At 40.3% G+C, this 12624-nt stretch overlaps 1 pseudogene; it reads right to left on the bottom strand.

Moving 5' to 3' along the window:
- LOC145415041 (DNA-directed RNA polymerase II subunit RPB1-like) overlaps nucleotides 1–12624 on the bottom strand; it is a 202368-nt pseudogene that overhangs the window by 29794 nt on the left and 159950 nt on the right.

Genomic DNA, 12624 nt, shown 5'->3' with positions numbered 1-12624 from the left:
TGAATAGGGAAGCTGCCAGAGATCGAGCTGCATGGAAGGCCACCATAAGGTGACCAAGGCCGACATATGCATGCATGTTGGAGTCCTTATAAAAGAAACAAAATGATACTGCACTCATGATTCCCACAGATATTATTTCACTGTAGTTTTTCCTTCATTGTTAATGACTAATGATAATATTAAAAAGAGTTACACTTTGTGCATTTTTTAACCCCTACACCGCGGGCTTGTTTACCAATGACTTGCGTGTGCTGCGGGGTTATTTGGGCTCCGACAGACTCTCAAAAAATATTTGCCAAAAATCAGTTATTAGTCCTAGAATAATAAAATTACATATGCTTATGGCACATACCTTCAGCTTTCTCCTGGAATGATTGTTGAGCCTTCGTCGGTTACCGTAGGACTTGTGGAGACCTCTGAAGTAGGGTAACGAAGTCTCCAATTTACACTTCCCGACAACCCGTAATATGATTACCACAGCCAGATACAAACACTATGAACACTATTCTACAATTTTCAAGTAGTTTGGGATCCATACTCAAAAAAAAAAAACACTGTGAAAGCAATGGAAATTACGAGCGCGTCTGATCGTCGCACTGGCACTAGTTCGCTCTTGGTAGTCTGTCATTTATTATTCATAAAACCCCTCACACTTTATATTTCTATTACTATATAACACTTATATATGTCTACAGTCTTTATCCATAAGTTTCCTTCAGTAGTATTAGTTTATTGTCACTGTAGGGATTCAATTTCTTTCAGTAAAATACGTAGCATTCACTTTCTCGTCCTGTATACTGGCATTGAGAGTGAATGTCACTTTCATCTTCACTCTCATAACTCATAGCATTCAGACATGCTAGAGTGAAACTTTCACTTTCATTACTTATAATACTACTCATTTACATTTCTATTTACGTTCTCTATTTTATTTACGTTATTTACATTTCTATTATATTTACACTGTGTTGTGCACTGTCACTTGAAATAACTTATAAAACTATTTTCCATTGTTCACGTATATTTACATTCATTACTTTCACTTGCTGTTTACACATTATTTACACATTATTTACAATTCCACTTGCACTGTTTTACTCAATAGAAAGATCGTAGTCACTCTTTTATCAATTGTCAGCCCTTTACCTCTTTCCACACGAGGTTTAGTAGGGGGTAAAGGTCACAGGGCCATTTGCAGGGGGGTGAAAAAAGGCCTTGAAGTCAGCAAGAAGAAACATACGTGCTCTCGCTTCGAAAGATGAGAGTAAACTGATAATGCGAGGGCCAGCGTGGAGGCCTGCTAAGGGGTTATTCAGAGTTACCAATATTACTTCTTGAAACAGCTAAGTCTAGCACTGATATGATTGGCAGGAAATCTAGACAATACATTATAAATTTGGTAGTTCCAGGTGAATGTAAATATCACTTAGGCTTCTCCCTTCCCTCCTTACATGTATATTTATTACGAAAATAGATTATACGGCATATTTCAAGGGGAAAAAAACAGCGAAAATTAGCGAACGAGTGCACGTGAGGTGTTGTCAGGTGATAATTAGCCAATTCCAGGTGTATGGCACTCTCACTTACCTTATTTCTTTCTTGTATATATTATTTGGTATAAGAATAGGACATAGGGCTTATTTCAATGGATGAAATCAGTGAAAAATTCCGGGGAAGATTTACTTAGCGTAGCATGGCCGGGCAGGCGAGAGGATAGGGTAATGGAGGGGGGGTAGGGAGGGGAGTCAAGAACGGGGAGAAATGGCTAAATTGTCAACAATGGATGGGAGTACAGATGAGATTAGGAGTGCTGACTAGTGTTGGACATTGGCAGTATTGATAGATGATACAAGCCCCCACTTGGAAGCCCGGGTGAATTCAAAATAACACAGATTCACAAAAGCGACGCCCCGCGGTATGATCCCATGCTCCCAAGCGTCACGAAAGTGACGCCCCGCGGTTAAGGGGTTAAATGCCTAAATGTGCTGAAAGTATTCTTAACGAAACATGCTTGATGCTTGGCAGTTATATTTTACAGATTGATTAGAAGCTTTTGCCTGATTGGTACTGGTACTGGCTTCCAACGTTAAGCTTGGTGGCAATCCTGGGTGATAAAAATTATGGTGGGTCTAGGGGGGGAAAAAACCTCTTGGTTTGATTAGGTTAGGATTCACTGAAGTGTCCAGTCAGAATGCAAGGCAACATATTGAGAAAGGCTGATATTTATAAACATATAATTTTTAAAGGAAATATATGGGGTCCCCACAACCTAACTCCCTATTTTACAAGTTACATGTTCATATGTGTCATACTTTAACACGAGCCTGACTTGGCACAAGATTCTGCGTAACCTATCTCATGCTGTACGGAGACTGTACTATACCGCAAAAGTCATCAACTCTCTCAAAAACTCATGTGCAGAAAGGCCAATAACATTTCAAACTATCACCTCATATACCTGAATCCTAATGCTGTATGTGGCAATATTTTCATTTATTTGTGATTATATAATTAAATGGCCACCAGCAATCTAGAAACAATAAAACTGTACATAATCCTAACCACAAACAGTGCATCTCTAAACCAACCACTTCGATGCTATCCCATATTCCTTTTCCCCACTACCAAATTAATTAGAAACTTAATCCTCAACAGCATACCACCACACTCCTCACTGCCATTCATTAGTTTAAATCAAAACATTCCACTACAACATTATCCATCAACTGATCCTAACACACACACACACACACACACAATGGTCTCACAACTCCCCCCATATCAGAATGGTATTAATAAAGGTAGATATCAACATGGCCTTCAGGAGCCTTCCCCCCCTCCCAACACATTCTAGTCCAAAAATGAACCAAACACATACGCACACCAATGTCTAACTCTGGCTCTCTCTCTCTCTATATATATATACTGTATCTCTCTCTCTCTCTCTCTCTCTCTCTCACACATACACATACACACCCACACGCAAAGAGGGGCAGGGGCCTGTGGGAGTATCTCACACACACACATAGTCTTCAGTTTATTCATGCAAGACTTCCAACAATTTGAACCATCCTTTAACAGTGAAATATACACCAATGCAGATGGCCTTCCCATTACTGAATACCCTAATTATAATGCTGCAATGAAAAACATACAGTAATATACAATATACATTACTTCAATCAACTACTGTACAAGAATGGCTACCACAAAACAGTGTGACTGTCTCACTATGGTAATCCTTAGACACAATACTAACACCAGACAGACAAAAATCCCTCCCTTACACCTAAATGGCCACAGGATCCTCTTAGACAAACCAGACACTATACTGGGCACTGCCCATGACGTGCACATCCAACTCACCCACCCATCATATTTGAACCTGTACTACACTTTTTGATAATCATAGTTACTTGGCAAATACAACTAAAAAAAAAAAAAAAAAAAAAATCCCATCCACTCATGATACTGCCACCAACAAAAATCTGAATATATTAAAGGTGTCAGGTGCTGCAACTGTAAGATCTCTGGTACACAATGATTCTGTCCCAGGTTCAAATGTGGCAAACTGTACATCAAATATACTGTAGGCATGAACTGTGGCAGTAATAAGTTTAACCGTCATCTATAAATACATGGTAATTAAATATGCATACAGAAATTACTTGAAGTTCAGTATTTTTTATAATCTGCTTCATACTCATAAATAAGCAAAGAATGTTTGAACAAACCTGTTCTTCATTGTCATCAGAAAGCTTGTCGTCTCCAACAATAATTCGGATTCGAAGCACCAATTTCTCCGCATTATCATCATTGAAGATGCAGTTCAGGTCATCACCAAATCCAGAGTTGATCTTCTGGGAGATCTGTTCCATTGTCAGTTTCTTATCTGTGAATAATTTGTCATTAATGAACAAGTGCTAAAAAATGCAAATATTTACAGGCACAGCAGGCACAGGAAAAAGTATGAAGGGAATATGTAAGATATCTATTGCATTTATGGATAAGGAAAATGAGCATGGCAAGGTGAATAAGAACAAATCATGGAAGGTGCTATGCATTTTTTGTAATGTATGAATGTAAAACTGTTGAATGCTGCAAGTTTTTATGAGGGTACTGAAGCAACTACTTACAACTTCCCTGGTATACTGACAGACTGATTCCTATTTGATTCTCGCACTCTTCCTTGTTACCCTTCCCTATGTACAAATAAACTAAGTATCATGGCGTTTATGCCATGCCCTCTAATCCGAACATTGCTTCTGCACTAACCCGTCATTTTCTTGCGATCTAACTCAATGCGGAGAAGCCAAGGTGATATTCTTGACACATCAAAGTCAGGCATCTCATAGTATACATTGACAAACTCTTGGTCTTCTGTGATGCAAGTATTCTGTGGGTCTGGGTCATAGTAGATGGCTGTGTTGGATGTCACCTGTAATGAAAGAAACAGCTTAAAGCTTTTGAGCATCTCCACAGTAACACATTAGATGCTACCCTGAGAAAACATTTACAAATGGAAAGGTATGTACAGCATTTATGAAGAAATCTCACCATGCTTTATTCTGTAAAAAGGATAGATTGTAAAATTTTGACAAACCACTTAAAGTTCAGTAACACTGCAGGTGACTTGTATGGAAAATACTGCAAGGATAATCATTTTGGAACAGACAGCATTTGTACGCCAACAGCCGGCTATTACAGTACTGAAATCTAACCTTCCGTAATGTGGTGTGTTCTAAGCGGCACAACACATTCTTTGCTTTCTCAGCATCCCTGGCAGATGCCCCAACCAAGAACACAGTTAAAGATGGAGCCTTGGGCTTCTTGCTGATGTTGATGATTTCCTTCAGCCTGGGTACACCCAGTGTTACATTCTTGGATGACACACCAGCAAAATGGAAAGTGTTCAGTGTCATCTGAGTGGCAGGCTCACCAAGTGACTGAGCAGCTAAGGCTCCAACCATTTCTCCAGGAGCAGCCTGGGGTAGAAAGGATCTGTAATTAGTCACCATCATCACTCCAGCCCTAAATTTTATTTGACATTCACCAACAATTAGCATTAATTAATGCAAGAGAACTTTAATATCATTACTCTGAGAATATCAAATACCACAAAAACTTACAATAGCCTGGTGGAATCTTGTCTCAATTTCACCAACAAGCCAGTTGAATGACTCTGTTGTAAGCTTGTATTCTTCTGCTACTTTCTTAGTACATAGTGTTGATCTAACAAGACACTGGAAGCAAAAAGTAGCATTTTCATTGGCCTGCAAGCTGATCCGGTCTTCTCCAGCCACGATGTTACACTTATTCAACATTTCTCTCACACCTTCAACCACTCTGACTGGGGACAGATCTGTTGGGGTCCTTTTGTTGATGTGGAAGATCTTCTGAACATTCCAAATCATTCGCTCCAAATTGCATGGCAGCACAACCTGAAAACAAGATATATTTTTTCATTTATCATCTAATCCTGTGTTGCCCCATGAGGAGCGTGGAAGCCCGGGGCTAGGCAAGTTGGTCCTGACATTTAAGATAAAAGTGACCAGTCTCATTCATCCCTGAGTGGCTTTACGTGAGCAATAAACCCCAACCACCCTTTGAATATAAACCTACACAAGCTCAATCTGACTGGAGCACCTCAATTACCCATTAAACCACCAGGCACCATAATTTGGGTACCTGGTTACCACCCAGCATAGTAAATGGCTTCCTGTGTACAGGATACCATGTGGCTTGTCACTCAGTGCAGAGTCACCCGTAAACAGATGGAAGAGGAAAGAATGAAGGAAAGAAAGACAGAAAAGAAAGGAAGGAAGAGAGGAAAGGGCAGTCACCCAAGAGCAGCCCTACATCCAGTGAGTAAATGGTGAGTGCCCCCACCTATTCTTCTGTAAAAGATATAATAAGTATATCATCATAATTCCTGGGGAGATGTTAGGAATGAACGAGAGTAGTCCTTGTGGTGTAATGTACACGAATTTTAAAATCTAAATAAAAATTAAATTCACTATCTTAAGACCCGGGGGGGGGGGGGGGGGGGAGTTAACAACTGTTCTCATTTTATCACATTTTGGGTCTATGGGCCAAAGGTTGGGCTAACACCACCCAGTATACATAAGGACAGATCACCAGCCTGCTTCCCTTGGTAGCATTAAACGACTGAAAGGCACTAACGAGGAGCCATAGTACTTGTGGTGCTGCTGTGCACATTGGGTGGAACAATGCAGCTGTGATATTAACTCAGGGGCCAAACCACCTCTCATTTCCCTGCACCTCACTAGAGGCGCAGTCTACCACTTGGGGACGCCGGTTCCCTACATGGTGTATGTACTCTACAGTACCTGTATTACGTGTACAACAGACCCACAGATGCAGCTGCTTAGCTATGGCTGAAGGGTCTACATGGCAAGACAGACTGGGGTTAAGCAATAGTAACAACATGACTGAAAACCCTCTAGTTGCCTCCTGGGCATTGAACCTATGCAAGGCTGTCATTGCTGGGGTGTTCCAACCACTATGAATCAAATATTACATCAGTATTATATGGTTTTCTGTTCATAACAAATAATCCAATATTATACTGTAGCATGGCCTTTGGATGCCCATGTGGCAAGGCTTAATGTAAAGAAATTTTGACAAAATATTATCTAATACAGTATTACAGAAATGTCAGGTGTCAAATGGAGCTGTTCATTGGTCATTTTTCTCTGATCAACTGTTTTCCCATGTGGTGCCTAGGCTATAGATTGCAGTTATCCATTAGACAGATGACTACTGCTGAATCCTTTAAGGGCAGCTCAAAGCCTTTCTCTTTTTGAGAAGCAACACCCTTAAGAGGGGTGTTGTGACAGATGATTTTCGGGTTTGGTTGTTGCCACTTCAGCAGCTGAAGTTTGTATTGTATGAATACAACAGTTACAGTTCTTGTAACTGTACAGGTTCAAATGTGTCTCAAGATATAGTGAATTTCTCTAGAAGATTTAGCACTTCAGACTGTTGTTGTTGTTATTATTATTAATAAACATTTTTATATGACCATGTGACCCCTTCGGCAGCGGGATGTTATATTTACAGTATTTTTTCCTTGTTACCTCCAGCCAATTACATTCAGCTTAAAATTGCCTATTTAAATTCTGGGGGTTACTTAAAGCCCCCATTACTCCTTTTTATACCATGTGGCTCATATTGAAGAAATTTGTCTGGCTGGCAGCAACTCTAAACTATGGGAAGTTGTCATTGTACTGAAGGGGTTTTCCAAAGACTTTCACTGTCACCTATCAGTACTGTACAGTTTACAAGCTAAAACTGGATAAATGACTGTTATTGTTGTTGCTGATAAGTTACCAAGTCTGTCTGGCTGTGCAGACCCATCAACCCCATGTAGACAACTGCCCCTGCAGGGCCATCCCTATCAATGAACCAAGGTTCCTTTGTTTTGGACAGCACCTCTCCACAGCGAGGTGGAGGGAAAAGTGTGAAGGTTCAGTTCCTGGATGGATACCACATTTGTATCTCTCCACCCAGTTAACATGGGAACCATAGTAGGCTCCACACCACCCCTTTATTTGGTTATATGGTTACCACCTAGCAATGTCAATGATTTCTGGGTTACAGGAAACCAATAAGCATGTCATTCAGTGTAGTGTCATTTGATGTGGAAAAAAGAGCAATAAAAAATGACAGGGCAAATGAGAGAAAAGGGAAGTCATAGAATGAAAAGATGATAAGATGAAGGAAGATGTAGGCAACACAACATCACATTAGTGGACGGTGGTCACCATCACCTACCACCATAGATAAATGATAAGCCAGGAGAAGTTTTAGATGACAATAAATACAGATAGTTCTGATTTCATGCGATTGATTTGTTTACCTTTTTGTTTCTGTTACTCATGGGCAAATCCAGGGGTGCTACCTGTTGCCCAGTAAACACCCCCATTTTTCACATTAAGATTATAATATTTTACACAAAGAGTGCATCTTTTCCTGGCTACCTTTTTTTTTTTTCTTATGCATATATGATTCAACCAAACCTTGGATGACTAACCAAAGGATTCCCAACCATGTCCACAATTTCTTCTTGGTTCAACAGCCTTAAATATACAGTACAATATCAAATGTTATTTAACTGATGAAAGTAACCAGATGTCAAACACTGATTATACTGGAAAGTGATAAGGGCAACAACTCAAAAGTACACGAAGATCTGGCCTTGTAAACTTCGTGCTTTATCTACCTATCTAAGGAAGCATTGTCGCTAGGGTAATGGATGGTTGGAGGAAATTCAGGGAGCTGTCGCCTCTCCTAACACTGTGAGGTCTTTCCCTCCATGCTATGGGATTGTTGTACGTGGCATCTGCTAGGACTGTAATGCCGTATGTTAGTGAGTACTGGGCGGCAAACGAAGAGGATATTCATAGGCACAGACATACATAATGACAATGATTAAATGGATGTGTAGTGTGTCCTTGAATATGAGGCTGGGGTGGGAGAAGGGGGGGGGCCTAGGATTACAATGAAAGTTGAAAGGAAGGATGGAAGGATGGAACTTGAATAAATTGGTGTTGGAATGAGGAGAAGTAAATTTAGATGGTTTGGGCATGTTGAGAGGATGTAGGATGACAACTGGGAGCAGAAGATGAGAAGCATGAATGCTGGGGGCAGGGTTGCGGGTGGTAGACCAAAAAAGACCTGAGACAAGGTCATAGTGTGACCTCAAGGACAAGCAACTGACAAGAAAGGCTGCCAGAAATTGAGTCCCCCCCCCCTGTGTGTGTGTGTGTGTGTGTGTGTGTGTGTGTGTCAGAGAGAGAGAGAGAGAGAGAGAGAGAGTCCGCGCGCATGAGCACGTGTGAATGGGCATGGGCATGAATGGGCGAGGAAGATGCAAGGAAGGAGTTGCTTTGTTAAAGAACGAAATGTGACAGAGTGGAATGAGAGATTACAAATGTGGTGTCATCTCGAGATGTATGTATGTCGTTGAGTTTGAGAAGGTGAAAGTGGCAGTGGTTGTAGTGTATGTACCATGTGATGACATGAATGAGACAAAGACAGGCTTTGGGATGAGCTGGATGAAGTAGTAGGAAAAATGCCCAGGAGTTATAAGGCATTTGTAATGGGTGACATGCATGGGTGAGTAGGCAATGGTCCTGTGAATTATATAATGGGTAATAATGGAGAACCAGGAGAGAATGATAATGGGAAGTGACCGAAGTATATGTGTCAGGAAAAGATGCTGTGTATTTGCAATTCTTATTTCAAAAACAAAGATGCACATAAATTTATATGGTATGAAGGGAATGGCGATCGTGCTGAAAGGAGTGTGATTGATTATGTGCCCGTAAAGAAATCGATGCTGGGTAATGTTGCTGATACAAGGGCAGTGAGAGGACAATGTGTAGGTTTATCAGATCATATGATTATGGTATGCAAAATAAAGCTGAGAGGAGTGAGGTGGACCAAGAGAGAGAGAAGTCATTGAGAAAGGCTGAAAGCCAAGAATCTGAGGATCAAAGAAATGGCAAATGAATACATGGCCAAAGTGGGGATGGAGTTAGAATCAGTAAACTGGAATTAAATGGATCTGGACAGCCTGTGAAATACATACTGTATAGGGATTGCTTAGTTAGGAAAGCAAAGGTGTTTGGTGTGGCATGAGTAACAACGAACAAGGTGCAGCATGGTGAGAAGAGGTTAAGAAAGTAGTGGGGGAAAAGAGGTAGATGTGGCTAAAGTGGAAACAGAACAGGGGTTCAACTGAAATAAGAAATGAATATATTGAAAGTGAGAAGCATGTAAAGAGACCAGTGAGGAGGAAAAAGGAGGAGGTAAATGATGATCTAAGAAGAAAAATGAATGCAAATTGCTCTGAAAATAAGATATTCTGGAAAGAGATTTGGAAATGTAGAAGTGACAGTGGAAGGAAGTGTGAAAGTGTGAAGGATTATGTAAGTGATATATGATTAGCCCATGGGAATGAAGTAATGACCAGATGGAAAGAATATTTTGGAAGGCTGATGCATGGGAAAGGATAGAGCAAAGCATATGTTAACATGCTTGGTTTGAGGGGTGTACAGAGAAGGAATGCAGTGCCAGGAAACGTGACACTCCCACAGGTGAAGAACGCTGTGAAGTGACTGAAAAATGGGAAAGCAGCTGGAGTTGATGAGGTGTATGCAAAGATGATTAAGTGTAGTGGGGAGAGTGGAATGAAGTGCTTGTTGGAGATACGTAAGAAGGCGTGGATGAGTGAAACTGTGCCAGTAGACTGGAAAATGGCAGCAATTGCACCCCTATACAAAAATAAAGATGAGCGTGGTGACTGCAAGAATTATCGTGGCATATGTCGACTGAGTGTTGTAGGGAAGGTATATGGAAGAATTAACATAGAGAAAGTAAGATAGAGATTAGAAGTCCAAGTGAGTGACGAACAAGGTGGCTTTAGGAGTCGCAGAGGATGAGTGGATCAAATATTTGCAGTGAAACAGACAGTGGAGAAGGAATGTGAGGACAATCAGTTGTTTATGGCATTTATGGATCTGGAAAAAGCATATGACAATGTAGACAGAGAAGGACTATGGAAAGTTTTGTGCATGAAAGGTGTAGATGGTAAACTGCTAGGTGCTGGTGGTAGAGAGGCATGTGTGAGGGTAAATGGGCATCGAAGTGAATGGGTCACAATCAATGTGAACGTGTGACAAGGTTGCGTGATGTCCCCATGGTGGTTCAATATATACATATGGATGGGGCAATAAGAGAAGTAAAAACACAAGTAATGGAGAAAGGGATAGTGTTGGTAATAAATAGCGATGGATGGAGTATCTCAAATTTGTTGTGTGCTGATAATGCAGTGCTATCTGCAAATACCAGACAAGAGCTTGGTAGACTAGTGCAGAATTTTGTACATGTCTGTGAGTGTCGTGCCTTGAATGTAAACACTAAAAGGAGTAAAGTGATGGCTATTGAGAGAGAAGGTAATTCCCAGTGTAACGTTACAGAGGCTTGAGTGTTGCAGCAGCACGAGGCTTACATAAAGAAGTGTTAGTGCCAACACTAACATATGGATGTGAGACTATGGTGTGGCATTAAAATGAAAAGTCAAGAGTATAAGCAGTGGAGATGGGACTGCTGAGGAACGTATATAGAGTACAGAGAGTGGATAGGATACCGAATAATGTGATACGTGGAAGATTCGGAGTAGGGAAGTCTGTGGACACCAGAATCCATGAGAATGTACTGAAATGGTTTGATCATATGCAAATAATGGATGACAACAGAGTGGTGAAAAAAGTATATCTGGGAGAAGTTGAAGGAGGAAGGAGGCGAGGTAGGCCAAGAAAAAGGTGGAGAGATATGGTGGATGAGTGTGTGGGGTAGAGAGATATGGAAGTCGGTGAGGCAAAGGGAATGACAAGAACCCGAGCCGGATTGATGAATTTTGTGCGAAGAAGCACATAACCAGGGATTTGGCGCCCATATCTAATGCAACAGCATTCAGACTGTGTATAAATGGGTATATGTGATGTCACTGAATGTGGTGAAATTTTTTTGGCCTAACTGATGGAGCCATGATTTTGAGAGCTTGAATGATGATTGAATGGAAGCATGGCCCATTGAATTGGACAAACATTGGCTGTCTGTACATAGCTACTCCTCACCTTGCCCTAGGTTGGAAAAGGAGGTCCAGATGATACACACACACACAAAGGTAAAAAACAGGATGATGACTTCTACCTAGAACTCGTTCAAAAGGAAACTTACGATAAGTTAGTTAAAAAAGTGAATAGACTAGATAGATTTTTCAAATGGAAATTGAAGAAATCAAGAATGAGTTATGCAGATAGAAGGAAAAAAATAAGGAATTAATAAAGGAAATAAACAGAAAAGTCACAACAATAGATGAACTATCAGCTGAGGTTAATTCACTGAGAACAAAGGCCAGCACAATGGGATGTACAGTTGTTAACCATGAGAGAATTATGGATGATTTCAGAAATGATACAGAGAAAATCAGGCAAGCAAGCAGTCTGATAGACCAAAGTAGTAACACTGAAGACAAAGTAAAACAGATAAATCAAATGTTGAGAAAGTACAAAGATGAGGTACAAACTACGTATGCTGAAACGGTGCAAGTAAAGAATGATTTAGATACAAAGGTTGAAGAAAAAACATTAGAAAGGGAGTGAAAGAAATTATAAAGAACAACCCAAAACTAGTCAGAGAAGCAGTAGAAATTAACAAATCTATAGTAATCAGTGGCAGAGGTGAATATAAAATAAAAAACAGAATCTCGAGGGACAAAAAGGAGATGGAAAATATAATGAGCATACTGCAGCAAGTATCAGAGGATATCTGTGATAAAGATATAGAAGAACATAAAAAGCTAAGGAATATGAGAGAAGTCATGGCCACTGAAAGCAACATTCCAGAGTGCAAACACTGTAGAGGAAATATTAAAAAATGCCAGCAAACGCATGGAAAAAGAGGAGTTAAAAGAGTATGGATAAAAAGATGCGTAACTCAAGAGGAATTGGGAACACTAAAGGAGAAGAGGGAGGAAGCAAAAACGAGGAAAGATGAGAGAAAGAGAAAAGGAAATTTTTTTTTACAAAGTAA

Source organism: Coenobita brevimanus, chromosome 101, assembly GCF_032717465.1.
Source record: "Coenobita brevimanus isolate Jiangsu-jjx chromosome 101, ASM3271746v2, whole genome shotgun sequence".
In the NCBI taxonomy this organism is placed as follows: Eukaryota; Metazoa; Arthropoda; class Malacostraca; order Decapoda; family Coenobitidae; genus Coenobita; species Coenobita brevimanus.
The sequence above is the reverse complement of the archived record's forward strand: the minus strand, read 5'-3'. Positions and strand labels throughout refer to the sequence as shown.